This window comes from Chrysochloris asiatica, unplaced genomic scaffold, assembly GCF_000296735.1.
Source record: "Chrysochloris asiatica unplaced genomic scaffold, ChrAsi1.0 scaffold00114, whole genome shotgun sequence".
Classification (NCBI taxonomy): Eukaryota; Metazoa; Chordata; class Mammalia; order Afrosoricida; family Chrysochloridae; genus Chrysochloris; species Chrysochloris asiatica.
This window is the reverse complement of record NW_006408632.1, coordinates 3,717,232-3,735,206: the sequence shown is the minus strand read 5'-3', so window position 1 is coordinate 3,735,206 and position 17,975 is coordinate 3,717,232.

Genomic DNA, 17,975 nt, shown 5'->3' with positions numbered 1-17,975 from the left:
GTTTTTTGATGTTTGTAAATTTTTGGAGGTTTGCTTGTGACCTAACACATAGTCAATTCTGGAGAATGTTCCATGGACACTGCAAAAGAATGTGTATTGTGTTGTTTTAGTTTGAATGCTCTCTACACATCTCTGAGGTCAAGGTGGTTGATGGTGCTGTTTAGTTCTTCTGTAACGTCAAATTTCTTTCTGGTTGTTCTAGCCCTTTTAGAAAGTGGTGTATTAAAATTTCCATTATTGTTGTAGATTAAACAATTTCCCTCTTCAATTCTAGTAAGAATATATATATATATATCTTGGTGCTCTTTCATTGGGATCATAGATATTTATTAGATTATGTCATCTTTGTCATCTTGCTCGACTGGCCTTTTAATCATGAGATAGTGTCCTTCATTATCTCTCATGCTGGTATTTGCCTTTAAGTTTATTTTATCAGAGGTTAGTATTGCTACTCCTGGTTGCTTTTTATTGCCATTAGCTTGGTATATGTTTTTCCATCCTTTAACTTTTAGTCTGTTTTTATCTTTGTGTGTAATATGTATCTCTTACAGACAGCATATTGAAGGGTCTTGTCTTCTTATCCATTCTGCCACTCTCTGTCTCTTCAATAGTTCATTTAGTCCATTGACATTCAATGTAGTTGTTGATAGTAGTAGTAGTTAAGTGCCATCAAGTCGATTCTGACCCATAGCGACCCTGTATAGGGTTTCCAAGGAATAGCTGGTGAGCTTGAACCACCAACCTTGTAGTTCAAACGACTTTGCAGTCTGACGCATTAGCCCACAGTACCACATCTATAGGTATGAATTATTTGCTGTTATCGTGTTAATTTTGTGGTGTTGTTCTTTCCTTTGTTCTGCATTTCTTCTTGTGTTGAGTTTATGGGTTTTTTTTTGTGCTTTTTCTTGTCAGTTTCTTCTTAGTCTTAATGTTTCTTTGTTCTACTTGTATCTTCATTTTCATGGTAACTTGTGTAGTATCAATTTTCTTTGTGGTTACCCTATAGTCTATTAACTATTCCCTACATTTAAGACAGTCTATTGTACCTTGCACTTTACCTGACCTCTTCACCACCTGAATCTCTGTTCCAATATTTTCCCCTTCTTTGATATTGTTAATATTTTGTTCTTTGATTGGTGTCACATGTCCTCTGAATTCTTTGTTGTAATTTTGATCTGCTCTGAACTCTTTTATCTGTTGACTGAATTCTGGGTGGTGTTGCCACATCTGTCAATCTCTGGTTGTTGTCTGTTCTTGTTGGTTTCAGTCCAAAGACCTCCCTTTAGGATGTTTTGAAGTGTTAGATTGACTTTGACAAAATCGCTTAGCTTCTGTTTAAGAGATTCTGTAATATTTTGATTGTACCATCGTATTTGATTTACATTTTGGCTGGATAGATGATTCTAGGGTGGCAATTTTTTTATTTTAGGATTTGATATATGTCTCCCCATTTCCTTCTTGCCTGCATGGTTTCTGCTGAGAAGTCAGAGCTTAATCTGATTTGCTTGACTTAATAGGTAGCAATTCCCTTTTCCCTAGCTGCTTTTAGGATTCTCTCCTGGTCTTTGATTTTGGAGAGCTTGATTATGATATGTCTTGGTGATTTTCTTTTGGGGTCTATCGTACCTGGGGTTCTCTCAGCTTCTTGAATATTTATCTTCTCATCCTTATAGATGTTAGGAAAATTTTCTTCCAGAAGCTCTTCAACAATCTCCTCTGTGGACTTCTGTGATTCTTTCTGTTCCAGAATGCCAATAATACTTGTTATTCCTCTCATGTTATCCAGCATGAATCTTAGACTGTCTTCAGATTTTTTTATCCTTTTTCTGCTTGATCTTCCATCTTAACAATATGGAGAGATTTGTCTTCCAGCTTGTTGTCCTGGCTTCCATCTCTTCATTTCTATTTCTTTGCCCTTTCAGTGTATTGTACATTTCTTATATTTTATCATGAATCATCTGGACCTCTTTTTGCAGGTTTTGAATATTGTCCAATGCTATATCTGTCTTGTTTGATTGCTCCTGTAGCACTTTCCTGACTTCTTTATTTTCTTTGACCCCTCTAAAGAGCATTTGAATTTGTTTCCATATCATTCTTCTGAATTCCTTCTCAGGCAGATCCAAAACCTGCTCTTGTTCTAGTGGGAAGTCTATGTCTGTCTCCAGCTCATTTGTCTGTTACTCTTTTCTGTTTCTGGACATGTGCTGAGATCTTTTGTTGTTTATTCTTGGACATTTTCAGTAGTTAAGTGGGTGTTTAATGATTAAATTAGTATATGTACAATACACTGAAACCAGAAACATTAAAAAAGCAGAGACAAAAACCACCACTGAAAATCAAAAATAAAATGGTAGCTGACTGTCCAGTAGTCTTTGCTACACAGGTCAGTGTATGTGCACTATAGAAACCTCCAGCCATGGGTGGGTTTGTCCACCCGCTCAGTCTCCCCCTCTAGTCACCACCATGGAGGTGCACAGATAGATATTGAGAAATGAATGGAAGAAAGATTGTCCACTATTTTTATCTCTGAAGGTCAGTTACATATCTGCGTCTGCACTGCGTAATTCTCAAAATAGCTGCATCCTTGTATATAATAGTTGGTGTTGGCTCTTGCCTTTTATGTTGAGGTTTTACAAGGTACACATACGGTTTGGATGTATGTCTAGACCTTCTTTTTCTTGCTAGGTAAAGCAGGTGTAAGGGTCCCACCCAGGTCAACTTTAGGGTTGGGTCCTAGAGTCAGATGTCATGAGAGGCAGTCAGAGGATCAGGCTGCGGGACCAATGGGGTTCCTAGGAACCTCTTCCCTGTGCTGTGGAAAAACTGTGGGTGCAATGCTGGGCCTTTCAGGGGGTGTGCTCCTACCTGCCTGAAGGTGTTCTGGCTGGGCAGTGAGGGTGTGACAGGGGAAATGAGGATATAAAAGTATAAAATCTGTCTCACCTTTTTTTGCTGACACTGCTCTGAGGTTTTTAGCACTGTATCACTGTATCAGCATGGCTGTGGCCCCACCCTCTGATCTCAGCCCAAGCCTAGGGGCCTGATCGATTCAGCAATCACAGTACTTTGCTTTCCACTGTCAGATTTCTCCACTGGTGGGCACAGGAACCTGGTGGCCAGCACTGTATACAAGATCTAAAACTCAGGGGCTGCTCCAGAAAGTGCCTTCTCTGGTTTTCCTGTGCCTCCATCGAAGAGCCTGTCTTATCTGTCTCGGCTTCACCCTACCTCTGTTCTTAACAGTTACTGCCTTCTGGAACCATCTTTCTCATCTCCCATTGCCTGTCTCTTTGAGGAGAACAGGTGGTCCTTCAGTGTTAAGGTCTTGGTTGCTTTTTTGCCCACCTGCTGAAGTATCCAGAGGCTGCATAAAAAAGTATCCAAATTTAGTAGCTTATAAGAAGTGCAGTCGATTCTCTCATTCTCTTAGAGACTAGAAGTCTGAATTCAGGATTTTGACAGGGTCATGAAAGGACTGAAGGAAGATCGTTTGTAGCTCTTCCAGCTTCTTGTGGCCCAGATGTTCCTTGACTTGTAGCTGCTTAACTTCATTTTCTGCATCTTCCTCTTGTCTCTTTAATATTATTTCAATAGACTCATTTCTGTCTTTTAAGTGGAATGTGCTTTTGTCTGTTGTATAATTCATTATGGAGTCCTGGTGTGGCACTGTGTGGTAAGCACTGGACCAAAGGCCAATGTGAACCACAAAGTGGCAGTTAAACCACCAGTGGCTCCTTGGAAATCCTATATAGGATCACTGTGAGTCAAAACTGACTGACTGCGCTTAACAGCATAGTTCAATGTAGTTAAAATTCATAATTTGGCAAATTATGCTATCAAAAATTTCATATACCCCATGATCCTTTCCCTTAATAGCCATTCAATAAATATCTGTCCAGCTGCTCCTTGGAAACCCTGTACAAAGTTTCTATGAGTCAGAAACTACTTGATGGCATTTAAACAATTGAATTGAATTGAATTCAGTAGCCTGGTGAATGAATTTCCCTTGACAAGCATTTATCAACTTATCTAGTTAGAGGTGGTCCATAAAAATTTCCTATACTTGCCAATTAAAGTAAACCTGGCAGTGAGAATAAATTAATTAATTAAAAGCACTACATAATTACCTGTTTAATCTTTAGGTTGTAACTGATTTCCCTAAAAATCTAACTATTCCAATTTATTCTTCCAAAATCCTGTTGCCAGTCATATACTAGTTAATTTTATCTCTTCCTGAGTAAATTAAATATACTCTTTCAAATTGGATCTCTATTAGAACTAAAATTCTGGGGAATGGTGAGTATATGGATCCTCTGAAAATCAAAGAGGAAAAGCTAAGGTGGTAAGATCATAGAAGCAGATGAGGAAGTAAATTGGAAATATGCCCTATTTCCTATTATAGTCAATGAATACAATAACCCAATTACTTTGATAATGTGATAATTTGTCCTACTTGTAAGTGCTGGTGTGGATCTGTAGAATATACACTGGATTGTTACCTATAAGGTCAGCAGTCCAAACCAACCAGTTGCTCCTTGGAAACCCTATATAGTATCACTATGAGTCAGAACTGACTTAATAACACTAAACAACAAAAACAATATTTCTAACTCATTCAAGATTAAACTCTATTAGTTCTTGCCATTTTATTTACAATATCCTTATACCATTCTGATATAAGCTAAAGGACATTTGGGAGTTATCTCTATGAACTCTAATTGTTAACTGAAAGGGTAGATGTTCAAGGGAAGCCAGAGGTACCTTGAAAGACAGTTTTCTCTAACACATATGTAATCACCATTACACACATTGGCCAGTTGGATCCATTTAGCTGCAGCTGATGTTGATAGTTAGACAGGAGAGACATCCTTGGTCTTGCTAACTGCAAGAAAAGGGTTGTAAATGCAGAATATTGTTCATACTGCTTGCCACCTATAAGTGATGGATTTTGTTTTCAGACTTCTCTGTTCACACTATCCATGAAGAGAGTTTGTTTAAGTTGTTTAAGACACAGGTAACAGAACTAACATCTCCAGACATCTCAGGCTCTGCCTTGTCTCTGATGAGGCTGAGAAGACCAATGTCTTGCATCACGCCTGAAACCCCTTCATAGTACAACCATAAGGAAGCTCTGAGTTATTCACCAGCAGAAATTACATATTTCCTAAATTGACTCTTTTACCAGAGCTCATGGATTATAGGCACTAGGACAATTTTGGAATTCATTCAAATATGTTTTGCTTGTAAAATGTCATCAAACTCACCATATGGAATACACAGAAATCCAAATGACTACATTGTGGAAAGAGATAGTGGGAAAGCTCCATATAATCAGCCAAAACAAGGCCAGGGGCAGACTGTGAAACAGACCATTAATTGCTCATATGCAAATGAGACTGATGCTGAAGAAAATGAAAACAAGTCTGCAAGAGCCAAAGTATGACCTTGAATATACCCCACCTGAATTTAGAGATCATCTGAAGGACAGATTTGATACATTAAACACTACAGACCAAACACCAGAACAGTTGTGGGATGACATCAAGAGCATCATACAAGAAGAAAGCAAAAAATCATTAAGAAGACAAGAAAGAAGGCAAAGATCAAAATGGATGTAAGAAGAAACACTAACTTGCTCTCCAGTGTAGAGATGCTAAAGCAAATGAAAGAAATGTAGAGACACAAGAGCTGAAAATAAAATGTCAAAGGTCAGCTCAAGAACACAAAATAAAATATTGCAAGGAAATGTGTAAGACCTGGAGTCAGAAAACCAAAAATGAAGAACATACTCAGCATTTCTCAAGCTAAGGGGACTAAAGAAAAAATTCAAGCCTCAACTTTCTTTATGTAAGGATTCTCTGGGCAAATTATTGAATGATGCAAAAAGCATTAAAAGAAGATGTACAGAGTTTCTGAACCAAATGGAAATGGTTGATGTTCAACCATTTCAAGATGTAGCATATGATCAAGAGCCAATGATACTGAAAGAAGAAGTCCAAGGTGCACTGAAGGAATTGGCATAAAACAAGGCTCCAGGAATTGATGGAATAAAAATTGAAATCTTTTAAGAAAGTGAGGTGGCACAGGAGGCAATCATTCATCTATGCCAAGAAATTGGGAAGACAACTATCTGGCCAACTGATTGGAAGAGATCTGTATTAGTGCCCATTCCAAAGAGAGGTGACCCAACAGAATGTGGAAATCATCAGATAATATCTTTGATATCCCATGCGAGTAAAGTTTTACTAACAGTAATATAGAAACGGCTACAAGCATACATTCACAGAGAACTTCCAGAGGTTCAAGCTGAATTCAGAAGAGGACGTGGAATGAGGGATATCATTGCTGATGTCCAGTGGATCTTGGCTGAAAGCAGAGAATACCAGAAAGATGTTTCCCTGTGCTTTATTGACTATGCAAAGGCTTTTGATTATGTGGATTATGACAAGCTATGAACAACATTGCGAAGTATGAGTATTTTGGAACACTTAACTGTGCTCATGAGGAATCTGTATGTGGACCAAGAGGCAGTTGTTCGAACAGAACATGGAAACACTAAATGGTTTAAAATTAAGAAAGGTGTGTGACAGGGTTGTATCCTTCACCATTCTTATTCAACCTGTATGCTGAGCAAATAATCCAAGAAGCTGGGTTCTGTGAAGAAAACACAGTATCAGGATTGGAGGAAGACTTATTAACAACCTGTGATATGCAGATGATACAGTATTGCTTGCTGAACGTGAAGAGGACTTAAAACATGTGCTTATGAAGGTCAAAGAGCACAGCCTTCAGTATGGATTGTATCTCAATGTAAAGAAAACAAAATTCCTCACCATTGAACCAATAAACAAGATTACAGTTATGAAGGACTTCATTCTTCTTGGATCAACTATCAACACTCATGGAAGCAGCAGTCAAGAAATCAAACAAGGTATTGCATTAGACAAATTTGCTGTACAAGACTAAAGTGTTGAGGAGCAAAGATGTCAGTTTGAGAACTAAGGTGTGCCTGACCCACGCTATGGTATTTTCAATGACCTCATATGCATGTGAAAGCTGAACAGTGAATAAGGAAGACTGTAGAAGAATTGATTCATTTGAGTTATTGTGTTAGAGAAAAATATCAAAAGTGTCATGGGCTGCCAAAAGAACAGATCTGTGTTGGAAGATGTGTAGCCAGAGTGCTTCTTGGAAGCTATGATGGCCAAACCTGGCCTCTCATATTTCAGACATATTGTCAGGAAGGACCAGTCACTGGAGAAGGATATCATATTTGGTAAGGTGAAGGGTCACAGAAAAAGAAGACTTACAGTGAGATGGATTGGCAAAGTTTAGTGGGCTCAAGTGTGGCAAGAATTGTGAGGTTGGCCCTGGATCAGGCAGTGTTTCATTCTCTTGTGATAGGGTCGCTATGAGTCGGTACCAACTTGATGGCATCTAACAACAACAGCAACAACAGAATCACATTTGTTGTTTTTATTCTTGTTAAGTGCTGTAGAGTCAGATCTAACCCATAGTGACCCAGTGTAGGGTTTCCAAGGAGTGGCTGGTGAGCTTGAACCACTGACCTTGTGGTTCATACTAACTTTGCAGTCCAGCACATTAACCCACATTGATGGTTCATTCCCAGAAATAAAATAGAGAAAAATAAACAAAATAAAGGGCATTGATAATTTATGACAGATTTATTAACGTCAAAGCTATCCTTTTTATCCCTTGAAACATCTTGCTGTCATTTTAGGTTGGTTTTAGCTTGGACTGAACATTATGATCATTTCAGTAGATCATTTAAAACTGAATCTAGAGACTCATCCAGAAATCATAAGTTATTAGTTTGGTGTGAAACTCTTGTGTAGGTATTATTGGAAGTTTCCTAAATGATTCCAGTGGATACCCATGTTTGGAAACCAAGGCTAAGTACCACTGTCTAAGACTCTTCTGTTCTCTCTTTCTCTCTCTATTGTTGGTTAGTGCCATCAAGTCTGTTCTGACTCATGGCGACTCTGTATATGGTTTCCAAGGCGTCTCTGGTAGATTTGAACCATCTGTCTTGCAGTTTGAAGTCCAGTGCTTGTCCTAAAGTGCCATACCAGGATTTCCTATCTCAGTAAACACAACATAAATGCATAAATTCACCTAATCAAGTTGCCAAAATAAGAGGGAGCTTTAAATTTTCATGGACTAATTAAATTACATTTTAACTACATTTCCCACAAAATTTTTGAAACCTCCTATTCATTCCAAAATGTTATTATGCAAATGACACACTTCTTGACTATGCATTAGGATGGAGTCTCTTTTTGTCATTGCTCTTCAATGTATCGGGATACTGTAGCGACCAACCAGAGGCATTCCTCCTTCCCACAACACATATCTTTTGAGAAGCCCATGACCTAGCTAAGATTTTTTTTCTAAGTTTTAATTCTTGAAATATCCAACAAATCTAAGTCATAATAATGAGTTTTTATTCTTAATCTTTCCTTAATTTAACTTAGAGAATCAAGCTGGTCACTTACCACCTGAGACACTGGTAACACTGACTCTCTATTGATTCTGCACTAGCTTAAATGTTCTTTTTCCTCAACCACATATGGATATCTCTGAAGAAATGTGTGAAAAAGAAGAAAATATTGGAAGTAAGCCCTTTCATATACAATTGTTGATACTTCTCTAATGGTGGTGGTGGTGGTTATGTGCTGTGCTATCAGTTCTGACTCATAGTGATCCTGTATAGAGCTTTTGAGATTGTAAATCTTTATGGGAGCAGAAAGCTTCATCTTTCTCCCACTGAACAACTGGTAGTTTTGAACTGCTGACCTGGAGGTTAGCAGCCCAACTCATAACCATTTTACTACACTACCAGAACTCCTTAATTCTCTAATAAACCAACCAAATTTATAATAGAAATACAGAAATACAGTTGTCAGATATTAAAAAGATCAACCCTAGGACCCAAGCGCTTACTGCCTGACTTTTGTTAGCATTTTAAAATTTAACTTTCCTATCAGAATGGTGGGAGTGCAGTGCCTTTAGAAGACAAACACTGGACTATGGACCTCATGGTTGGCAGTTCAAACACACCAGGCCGGCCACTCCTGGGAAACCCTATACTTAGTGGGTATGATTTGGAATTGACTCAACAGCACTTACCAACAACAACAATGTTTGGGGCATTGTGTTCAGCTGTGGGTGGAAGATTGGGTACTAAATTACATGCATGAGATAGCAATAGAGTCTTCTTTATGGAACTGCCATTGGATTAAATGCGTTACTGATATAAATAAGAAGGCTATGCTAATGTTTGAGCCATAATAGGCACAGCACACAGTAATATTCATTGTTCTTTTTATTATCATTTTAAGACATTTAAAAAAATAAAGTTTATTGTGATATATCCCCAAGTAGAGGCTTGTATAAATTGCTACATGTAAGGATCCTGTAAAGAAGTTGGGAACAAAAACAACATAAAAGCACAATCTAGGAAAGGGGGTGGGGTGGAAGATAAGTTGGACTTTATGAAAAAAAAAAAAAAAAAAAAAGCAAATTAAAAAAGGGGGGAGAAAAAAGTTGGATTTTTAAAAAAAAAAAAAAAAAAAAAAAGAAGATAGAAAAAATATAAAAATTTTACCTATGCAAAAGCAGCTTGATCCATGCACTCATGAAAATGTGTCCTGTTAAATCTTAACCACATCACTTTTGGTACTTCAAGTCAAATAAATCTGATGCATAATTTTAAAATAAACAAATAAAAACCCAATTGTTTCTATAGTATGGTAGATCCACACCAGTAAAATGTTTTATGTAGCCATGGAAACCATGCTTAAGCTCTCAAAATTCTTTTTATATGTTATTTTTACAGTTCATGAAAACATACTAGCTATAAAGGGGTTAATGCATCTGTCACAAAGAGAGAATACATGAATACATGTATAGAGTAAAAAAGACTGAAGAAGAATTGATGCACTTGAATTTTGATGTTGGCAAAGTGTATTGAATAGACCATGGAGTATCAAAAAATTGAATAAATCTGTCTTATAAAAGCACAGACAGAATGCTCCGTAGAATCAAGTATGGCAAGATTTGATCTCATGTGCTTTGTATATGTTACCAAAAGGGACAAGTCCTTAGAGAAGGGACAGTCAGCCAAAAAGAGGAAGACCCTCAATGAGATGGATTGACACAACGTCTGAAAGAATGGTCTCAGATGCAAGAATGATCGCGAGAATGGAACAGGACAGGTGCTGTTTAATGTTTTGTGCATAGGATCACTGAGTCCGAACCAACAGTACAGCCACTAAACAACAACATAAATGCATATATACACTTCATCACATTGCCTAAAAAAGAAGGAGCTTCAAAAGTTCATGGAAAAATTCAATTACCTTTTAACTACATTTCCCACAAAACTTTTTGAGGCCCCCTATTCATTCCAAAAGAGCTCTGGTAGCATAGTGGTTATGAATCGGGCTGTGAACTGCAAGGTCAGCAGTTTGAAACTACCAGCCACTCCACAGGAGAAAGATGAGGCTTTCTGTTCCCGTAAAGATTTACAGCCTTGGAAACACTGTACAGGGTCGCTATGGGTTGGAACCAACTCGATGTCACATAACAACAACAACAATTCATTCCAAAGATGCTATTACGCAAATAATTAAAGCCACCTGCTGTTTTTTATTATCTTATATTTTTCATTTAAAGCAACAATTTCAGAGATTTTTGTTGTTGTTAAGTGCTGTAGAGTCAATTCTGACTCATAAGAATCCTGTATAGGGTCTCCAAGGAGTGGGTGGTGAGTTTGAACTGCCAACCTTGTGGTTCAAACTGAACTTGCAGCCCCATGCTTATCCTGTGGCCCCATGCTTATCCTGCACTACACCAGGACTGTCATTTTAGAGAAGGATCCTTTAAGGATAAATTCTTTAAATTTTATTTAAGGAAAGAACTACAAAAGTTATGTCTACTGGATAAAAATTTTATAGGACTCAATTTATCTGTATTTTATGATTTGGGATAAATACTAATATAAAATGACTATACCATCTGCTGATAATGCACTGGACCACAAGGTCAGTGTGAACCACAAGGTTAGAGGTTCAAACCCCACCAACTACTCCTCAGAAATCCTATACAAGGTTGCTGTGAGTTGGAACTGACTAAATGGCACTTAACAACAATATCATACCATCTATATACTGAAAACAAAAAATTAACTAGTTGCTATTGAATCATTCCCTTTCCTGGTGACCCCAGTATTTCAGCGTTGAACTGTGCTACTTAAGCTTTTTCTAATGGCTATGATTTTTCAGAAGTACACTGTCAAGCATTTCTTACCAGATGCCTCTGGTTGGATGAGAATTGTCAACGTTTCTACTAGTAGCTGAGCACTTAACTATGCACCATCAAGGGACTCCGACGTATTAAGTGGAGGTTAAAAAGAAGGATGTAATATTTATTCTAATTTATAAAGCGTTTTCTGTGCTAGAAAAAATATTTTCATACTTCCCAACTTAGTAAATATTTTTACAGTTTTCAATGAGACAAATTGTCTCACCTCCAAGTTTATAGCTGGAAGTGGCTCTTGTACCTTTGCGTATGTATTTCTTCTTATTGCCAACTTATTTGAACCTGTGATTTGCTGAAAAAGTTATTTTTGTAACTAAACTCAGTCCTAAAAGAGGTTGTGACATAGAGGAAAAAATGCAATGTGGCTATAATGAATTATTTCTTGTAAGGTCTTGTTGTTGTTGTTTTTAAGTGCCATTGCAACTCTTTATAGAAGCAGCTGCTAAGCTTGAACTGCCAACCTTGCAGGTCAAACCGACTTTGCAGTCTAGCAGATTGACCCACAGCACCACACCAGAACTTGTGTCTAGTATATAAAACACTTCTTTTCCTTCGCATTCAAAGGGCCTCCAGATGTCTGTATTCATAAGAATTCTGAGTTCCTCTGATGTGGTCATATAGCTATACACTAGACTGATAATTGTTTTAAATTACTCTTCAATGGTAACGGACAATAAACTCTTCAATAATAACTGCACTACGGCATAGCTTTTGAGCTATTCAGACTTTTACTTCCTTTTAAGGAAGAAAACACAAACTATCACTCTGAAAAATAATTTTTGTAAATGCAGCATAGAAATAAACATCATGTTCAATATTTGCCCTGCCATTGCTTCTGTATATGCAGGTGCTTACTGTTTTGGAGCTGTCTTGTTACTTTTGTTGTTCACTGTCATCTATTATGAAGACATTGCCTTATTTCTTTAATTCTAGCATCAAAGACGTAGGAAATGGTACATTTTCATTACGCTTGGATCTGTAGAGATAACTAATTAAAGATCATTTTAAATGTCCTTCTCCCTTAGAATGTCCACATCAATTTGGACAAGGAAGGCAATTAGAGACTCGATCTCCACTGTGGTGAGTTGCTTTCTAAGTGCTTTGACAATACCTAACAGCAATTTCAGACTGGGATTCTGGAGGATTGTTGTGTTGTCTAGCCTATGAAAGCTTTGTGAACCTCTGGTTTCTTCCCCAATACATTAGAAAATTTTATTACATTATATTCAATGTAATTTTCATCCATAATATTATTTGTTGTTCAGAACAGACAAACTAAATCTCCAAAGCAAAAGCTCCTTCAATATGCATTTGTTTCAGGTGATAGTGTCCTTTCTAAGTTTTTGATTAATTGAGGCACTTTGATGGGCCTATTTAATGGGGGGGGGAGGTTGAATTCTAAATAGAATCACATAGTCATTTCTACTGTTAACATTTTGAAGTAATTTGAAGTATGTTGAGAAAATTACAATTAATGTTTTAGTAGAAAGATTCATAGGCAGAAAGCAGAAGTTACTTATCACTTGGACAAAAAGACTAAACCACTTCAAATTCTTTCTTGAAAAGAACAAAATAAAGCAGAAAAAATAATGTTGTTAAGTGCCTCTGAGTCAGTTTCACCTCATAGAGAACCTGTATAAGGTTTCTAAGGAGTGGCTGGTAAGCTTGAACTGCCGATCTTGTGGTTGAAATGAACCTTGCGGTCCAGTGCCTATCCTATAGCGACAAACCATGAAAAATAATAGGGTACCAATGCTTATCAACTAGAAAGAGAGAATGTGGTGGTGGTTTGGTGCCGTGGAGTCAGACCCAACTCATAGTGACCTTGAACAGGGTTTACCAGGCTATAAATCTTTAAGGGAACAGAAAGTCTCATCTTTCTCCTGCAGAACAACTGGTAGTTTCGAACTGCTGACGTTAAGCTTCGCAGCCCGATTCGTAACCACTACGCTACCAGAGCTCCTTAGAAAGAGAGAATAGAGGAAGCGAGAATAGGGTTATTTTAATGATTTGATAAAGGATCACTTATAAATATAAGAAAATAGCCACAGTTAAAATCATAAATGGTTTTAGAAAACAGGGGGGTCTCAAAGAGGATAAGAGAGATAATAGAAATTTTCTAAATTTATTTTTTAATCCAGTTTGGGTGTCTGGCAATATTTTCCCCAACAACTTGACAAAAATAAAGTTGAAAACTAGAGGGTCATTTTAAGGAATTCTGACTGTACTGAAGCCCACTGTCACTGAGTGGAATGTAGCTTCTAGCAACACTGTCGGAAGAATAGAACTGCCCCATAGGATTTCCAAGGTTATAAATCTTTGTGGAAGCAGATTGGCATATGTTTGTACCACAGAGCAGTTGGAGGGTTCAAATGCTGACCTATGGGTCAGCAACTGAGTGCTTAACCACTGGACCACCAGGGTTCCTTTCTTAGTGTACACTAGAAAGTCCTCCAATTGTACATAAAATATCTGTACATAAGTTTCTGAAAATATCTCAGAAAAAACCATGTCCTCAATGATTATTTATCTTCAATTGCATGCTGGGGAAAATATTATGAATTGAATAGTCAATTGATACAAAATATGAAGTATATTTGGAACAATGTACTTTTCATACTTCATTTTTAATTCTATTTTTCTTTCTTTTTTTTTTTTGCCAGATAAGCAAAGTGTATAGTTGAGAACATAGAGAATTTTTGCATGGGTGTTGTCCAGTTTGGTGGCTGGAAACCATTAGACATTTGTGTAAACATTAAAAGATGACCTTAATTGTAAAAGGAAAGATGGCAGTTTTTTTGTGTTAAAATCTATCCTCAAAGCAACCACATCATCTTTTGTGTCCTGATTTTTCTCTATCTGCATTTGAAAAGAGTTAGGAGAGTCCAAAAAGCAATTTTTGTAATGACCATAAAACTATCTTTTTTTTAAAAAATAACCACAAGAAAAACAACATTGCATCTTCAATAAGAATCCTAAAATATTTTGCAATTTCCTGCATTGAATGAAAAGGCCAGTGATAGAATTCGTTGTTTCAATGTAGGAGATCCAAGTTTGATGTTTGGCCCATGCACCTATGTACTTTATCACTCCCCTATTGTTGAAAGAAAACTTGAATATTATTATGTTGATTAACAGGTTACTGCATAGCTTCCAGGCTAAGGGGTACTAGAAAAAGGCCTGATTCTGAAAATCAGCAATGACAATCCTGTAGACCATCATGGTAAGATTTAATTATATATGAGTTTCCATGTGTTGGGAGCTCTGATTCAATGACTACTAAGAACACACTACTAATTTCTTTGAAAGAAAGAAATTAAAGCAGTGGAACTATCATTCATTTATCTTCTGATTTCTGATGGGTATTCCCAGACAAGTAAAAGATTAAAATATGTTGGTCCAATCCAGTTGCCACATAAGCATATTGATAACTGAATTAGTGCTAAATATACTAATAAAAAAATTAGTAGGAGACTCCTTATTTACGAGATGTTTCTAGAAAGACATCCTTGCTTTAGCATTTCTTACAATAAAAACCTACAATCATTGGATTTGTGAACTATGGTTGCCTGGAGAATCTTACCTATACTATGCAAGTTCTTGAGGCATAAAATAGAAATATGCCATAATTTAAAATATTTCCTATTGTGGGGGTAGTCCCACAAATTTAAGTTTAGAGATTTCACGTAGTATTCTGTAGCAAGTCCTTCTTCAGATATGGTAGCCTTCTGGCAACATATCCGAAGTATGAGAAACAAGTCTGTCCATCATCACTTCTAAAGTACATTCTGCCTTTACTTCTTTCAAGACAGCTTTGTTTGTTCTTCTGGCAATCCATGGTACTTTTAGTATTCTTTTCCAACACTGTAATTCAAAAGCATCAAATCTCAGTATTTCTTATACATTATTCAACTTTCATTTGTTTATGACGTGACTGAAAACAGGATGGCTTTGATCACGTGCACCTTAGTCTTAATCTTTGCCTTTCACACTTTAAAGAGCTCCTTTAGAACAAGTTTGCCAAAAGCAATACACTGTCTGACTGTTGATTTCATAAGCATTGATTGTGGAACCCAGAAAAATGAAGTCTTTGAAAACTTCAAACTTATCTCCATTTATCATGATGTTATTTATTGTTGCATTTGTGAGGATTTTGTTTTCTTTACATTAAGGTGCAATCATATTGAAGTCTTTGAATTTAATCACCATAGTAAATATTTCAAGTCCTCTTTGGTTTCAGCAAACAAGGTTGTATCATCTGCATATTCCAGTTTGTTAATGAGTGTTTCGCCAATCCATATTCTTCTTTATATAATTCAGCTTTTTGGATTATTTGTTGAGTATACATATTAAATAAGTTCAGTGCAAGGATACAAACTTAGCACATACCTTTCGGATTTTGAACAATTCAGTGTCTGCTTGTTCTCCTTGAATGATTGCCTGGTGGTCTATGTACAGGTTCCTCAAGAGTACAATTAAGTGTTCTGGAATATCTGCTGTTCACAATGTTATCCATAGTTTGTTATGATCAGCTCAGTTCAGTGACTTTGCATATTCAATAAAGCACAAGTAAACACCTTTTAGTTATTCTATGCTTTCAGTTAAGATTTGTCTGATGTCAGCATTGATATCTTCTAGTTTCATATTCTCTGATGAATCCACCTATAATTTCTGGCAGTTCCATGTTAATGTACTCTTGTAACTGTTTTTTAATTATCTTTAGAAAATTTCATTTGCATGTGATATAAATGATATTGTTCTGTGATTTCCACATTCCACTGAGTCACCTTCTCTTGGAATAGGCACAAATACTGATGTCTTCCAAACAGTTGGCAACATAGCTGTCTGTCAGATTTCTTGGTATGGATGAATGAGTGTATCTAATGCTGCATATGTCTGTGGCAGTATTCAATTGTACTCTGTCCATTCCTGGAGTCTTATTTATTTATTTATTTTTTTGCCAATTCAGTGCAGCTATCTTCAATACCATGGGCTCTTGATCATATGTTAATCCTTACAATGGTTGAATATTGGCCTATTTCTAGGGAAAGACATCATGCTTGCAAAACTGTATGGTTAAAGAAAAAGAGGAAGACTCCCCAGAAATGGATTAAGACGGTGGCGGTAACAATGGGCTCAAACAAATCAGGAATTGAGAGGCTAACTCAAGATTAGACAGTGTTTTCTTTTGTTAAGCATAGGGTTGCAATGAGTTCTAAACAACTCAAGGGCACCTAACAACACAAGGAAGAAGTGTAATATGACTATTCAAATTTATGTATGAAATACTAAATCCAATGAAGAAAAATTGAAGAATTCTACCATTTTTCTCCATCTAAAATTGATCAAATATGCAGTCAAGATGTGTTTATAATTCCTGGTGATTATAATGTGAAACTAAAGGCAAACAGTAGTTCAAAAATATGGCCTTGGTGATAGAAACAATTCTGGATATCCATTGATAGAATTTTACAAGGCCAATGACTTTTTTATTGCAAATACTTCTTTTCAACAATATAAATGGCAAGTATACCTGTTAACCTTGCCTTATGGAATAAATTTAATCATAGTGAAACAGAGATGGTGGGGAACCTCAATATCATCAGGCAAAATATGGCCAAAAATTGGATGTGGCCATTAATTGCTCAAACGCAAGTTCAGGTTAAAACAGCAGAAAATTAATCCTGTCTATGAGAGCTAATTATGACCTGGAGTAAGTCTCATCTAAATTTAGAGACTATCTCATGAATAGATTTAATGCATCAGACGCTAATAACCAAAGACAGGAGCAGCTGTGAGATGATCTCAAGAACACCATAGAGGAAGAAAGCATATGGTCATTAAAAAGACAGGAAAGAAAGAAAAGACTAAAATGGATGTCCAAGGAAACTCTGAAGCTTATTCTTGAGCACACAGAAGCTAAAGTGAGTGAAAGACATGATGACATGAAAATGCTGAATGGAAAATTTCAAAGAACAGCTTGAGTAGACAATGGAGAGTATTAGAATGAAATGTGCAAAGACCTGGAGAGAGAAAGCCAAGAAGGAAGAACATCCTCAGCATGTCTCAAGGTGAAAGAACTGGAAAAAAAAATTCAAACCTACAGTTGAAACACTGAAGGAGTCCTGGTGTGGAGCTGTAGGGTCAGCAATGCACTGAAAGGTTGGTTTGAACCACAAGGTCAGTGGTTCAAACTCACCAGCTGCTCCTGGGAAATCCTATATAGGGTCACTATGAGTCAATACCAACTTAATGGTACTTAATAACAATAAAGGGCAAAATATTGAACAATGCATAAAGCATCAAAAGTAAATGGACAGAGACTTCCGAAAAAAGATGGCGGATCGGGGGGAAGTGTAGTGACGAGCTCTGCTGAGAACAACACAGAATACAGGACCAAGAAGGCTCAGGGAATGGTATTCTGAACCACATATAAAGGAATATTTAGAAGGTTGGAAGACTTACAGCTGAGGAGTTTGTGGTAGAAGCAAGAAATCCGTTGATTCCTGGTTTGGGATGCTCAGCTGCTCCAGGAGCTGCCATTTTGTCTGGGGCCAAGCGGGGAAAGGATCAGAGCAGCCATGGACACCTGACAGAGCCACAAAGATAGAGATGTGGACATTCTTTTTTTC